Source organism: Sinocyclocheilus rhinocerous, unplaced genomic scaffold (assembly GCF_001515625.1).
Source record: "Sinocyclocheilus rhinocerous isolate Xijiao unplaced genomic scaffold, SAMN03320098_v1.1 scaffold1093, whole genome shotgun sequence".
Classification (NCBI taxonomy): domain Eukaryota; kingdom Metazoa; phylum Chordata; class Actinopteri; order Cypriniformes; family Cyprinidae; genus Sinocyclocheilus; species Sinocyclocheilus rhinocerous.
In genome coordinates, this window is record NW_015626381.1 from 1,221,974 (window position 1) to 1,225,308 (window position 3,335).

At 38.4% G+C, this 3,335-nt stretch overlaps 1 long non-coding RNA gene across 1 annotated transcript in view; it reads left to right on the forward strand.

The window, feature by feature from the left end:
- LOC107713262 (uncharacterized) overlaps window positions 1-3,157 on the forward strand; it is a 5,530-nt gene extending 2,373 nt beyond the window's left edge. Inside the window, exons 3-6 of the long non-coding RNA XR_001636876.1 lie at window positions 203-349; window positions 442-537; window positions 1,101-1,179; window positions 2,625-3,157. This is a non-coding gene — a long non-coding RNA (uncharacterized LOC107713262). The remainder of the gene's footprint in view (window positions 1-202; window positions 350-441; window positions 538-1,100; window positions 1,180-2,624) is intronic.
- Window positions 3,158-3,335: the final 178 nt, after the last annotated feature.

The window sequence follows — 3,335 nt, forward strand, 5'->3', positions numbered from 1 at the left end:
AAAATAATGGTTTCTATTTTAATATCCTTTAAAATATAATTTATTTCTGTGATGTGCAGCTGTATTTCCATCATCATTACTCCAGTATAAAGTGTCACATGATCTTCAGAAATCATTCTAATATGCTGATTTATTATTAGAATTATCTGTGCATCCAAATAATGAAAATGTATGAGAAGCAGTGACGGTGTGTGTGTTTCAGGAGGATCCAGCCTGACGTGTGTGTGTTCGGACGCAGAGCGAGAGCAGCACAACACACAGGAAGTGAGCCGAGAGACGGAGGAAGTGGAGGAGCATGACAGAGTTCTGGGTGTGTTTCAGCTGCTGCGTCGCTGAGCAGCCGCAACCCGTGAGTCACAAACACTGACGAGTGCAGGCTCAGAGCTGTGTGTGTTGTGTTGAGTGTGTGGCGCTTCATCATCCCGCACTGTGTGATTGCAGAAGCGGAGGCGGAGGATCGATCGCTCGATGATCGGAGAACCCACAAACTTCATTCATATGACACACGTGGGCTCTGGAGACATGGGCCTGGGAGCTGTGAGTAACCTCACACTTTCTCTTCAGTTCAAGGTTATTTGTAAAGCGCTTTCCAACATGCAAATCATTGCAAAGCAGCTGTTTCTAGTAGTAGCTCAATCTCAAGTTGATGTTCATATGGCAGAAATGTACAGTGAAACTCAAGCAGTTAGTTAATGACATGTAATCCAACAGCAAACTTGCATAAATGTATGAAGCAGTTTTTTTGCTTCTTAAGTAGAATTTAGAAGGGAATTGTGCAGTTTTTGTAATTTAATTTGAAATTAAATTAAAATGAAAAATGCAATAATCCTTTATCTATGTAAAACATTATGATTTTTTTTTTCTATACATAAAAATGATAAAATGTTGTATTGATATATTATTGTTTATATTTTGTTATTAAATACATGCAGTCATTGTCTTCAGGGTGAAATATTCATGAGGTTTGGTGAGATGTGTGTGTTTTCACGTAAATAAGCAGCATTTGCGTGATGACGAGACTGGGTTTGTTTGTCAGTGAAGAGCACATTAGAGTACGAGACGAGCTGTGGTGATGGGTTAGTGGTGTGTGTGTGGAGCAGGTGGACTCGGTGCAGACGCAGATGAAGTCTAAAGGTGGCTACGGGAGCAGCACAGCGCACAGCGTCCAGAGCTGATCAGGTGACCGTCCGACTGCATCAACACAACACATCGCTCACTCACAGTCTGGCAGCTGAAGCCCGCCGCTCTAGTTTGAACATTTAACGACATAAAGTATTTTAAACTTCTTAAACGGTAAGGTTTAGCATCTAAATATATATATATAGAACATCAGATAGGAGTTTAAATGTCAATCAAAAATATTTTCAATACACAAATATCAACAAATATGAAGGAAGGAATTTTATTTCACTATTTACAGGGTGTCTGCAGAATTTTTAAAAATGAATGTAAGGCGATGTATGACCCATTTTAAGAGCTGCTGAAGTCAAATGAACACAGTGTGAGTGGCTTGGACTATGTGTGTGGTTACATACAGTACTGAGCCATACAATGACATGATTTACAGTTCAGATACAGCTTTTCACAAAAACTAAAATCCTATACAACAGCATTTCAGCCTGTAGACCATTTTTATGAAAAGGGATAAATCAAGCATATAAATTGTTAATTTAAAACATATAAATATCACTGTCTTAATTGTTTAGATTTTTAGAAGGCACTTTAACGTCTTTCTCATTTACAACTCTGTGTTTGCTGCGTAAAAACATGAGTTGATATTTGCATTGATCTGACCATAAACAGCAAGAAAGGCTGATTAGAAATGCAAATTCATTCTCTGCCACAAGGTGGCGCTTTAGGAGCTGAAATACTGCGGTTTCCCCGGTAACGGAATTATCAAAGTGGGAAGTGATGCCCTCTGGGGGCCTTTAGCCAGCGGTGTTTACACCACAGACAAGGTTTGAGAAGAAAAAAATCATTATGAAAATCGAATTATATTTTCCTTATTATATTCATTATTTCCTTATTGGTTATTTTGGGAAAATCCCAGGTAGTTTGAGCAGTAGGATTATAAAAAAATATATGCTAATATAAAATTAAATGATAAAAGTAGCCTATATAAAACTGCAAAATAAACATTCATCTATCAAGACTTTTTACTTAAGTACATAAAAAATCAAGTACTTTTGTACTTTCACTTGATTAAAATTGAAAACTGAGTACTTTTACTTTTACTGGAGTAATATTTTATAATACGGATCTGTACTTTTACTCAAGTACTTGATTTGTGTACTTCATCCACCACTGGTACACAGTGACAGTTTAATCCAGCCGTATCCGACTCTTGTCTTTCCGTCCCCAACTGTAAGACCTCTTGAAATTATAATTAAGACGTTTCTTATACCATTTAATGTATTTAAAACTTTTTATGGCCTTAAGTTTGATCCAACTCACTTTAGGAGTGTTTAAGGACCCGCGGGAGATCTGTATTTAAGAGTGCTGATACATTTTGATAGCCCCGGGACGTCGAGCTGTTGATCGAGTGTGTGTGATGGTGATCTAGTGTTGCAGATGATGATCAGTGATGTGAGGTCTCTCTGATGATCTGTTGTTCTGTGCTGCAGCTGCTGGGAGTCGTCTGAAGCAGACGCCGGAGCCAGAGATCACGTCACCCGCGGGTGGACATATTTTTGTAATGAAAGCACTGCTATTCTTTTACTGCTTCATCCATTGTCCTGTACAAAACATGCTCCAACGCTAGAGATGGATCTGAATGCCTGTCAAATGCATGCTTGTTTCTGTGAGGATCAATGTTCTGATTAGGTTTTTCTCTTGGATCTGTATTTACTTCATGGTTTAATGATGGCTGGGCCACATGAGATACACAGATACACAGATCCAGACGCTTCAGAGCTGTTATTAGGTCTGTAGTAACTACTTTTGGTCACGTTTTGTACCTTTCCAATATTCCCTGGAAAATGGAATATCTTTTTTTTTTTTTTTATCTTTTAAATGTGCTGTGTTTGCGGTAAACTTGAATTGTGCATCTCACTGTAATATTTGTGCAATGCTCGTATGGGATGCATTGACAGGAAAGTATTTTTGTACAAATTGTGTTCATTTTCATTCTGATGCCTGAATAAAATTTCAGCCTTGTGTTTCTGTGCATCTGAAGGTTAATCAGTGCTGCGATGAAGATCAGATCAATCGCACTCATCATCTCTGTATAGTCACACATCCTCAGTGATCTGATCTGTGTGTGTGTTTGTGTTTGTGTGTGAGAGTGCGTGTGAGTGTGTGTGTGTGTGTTTGTGTGAGTGTGTGTGTGTGTGAGA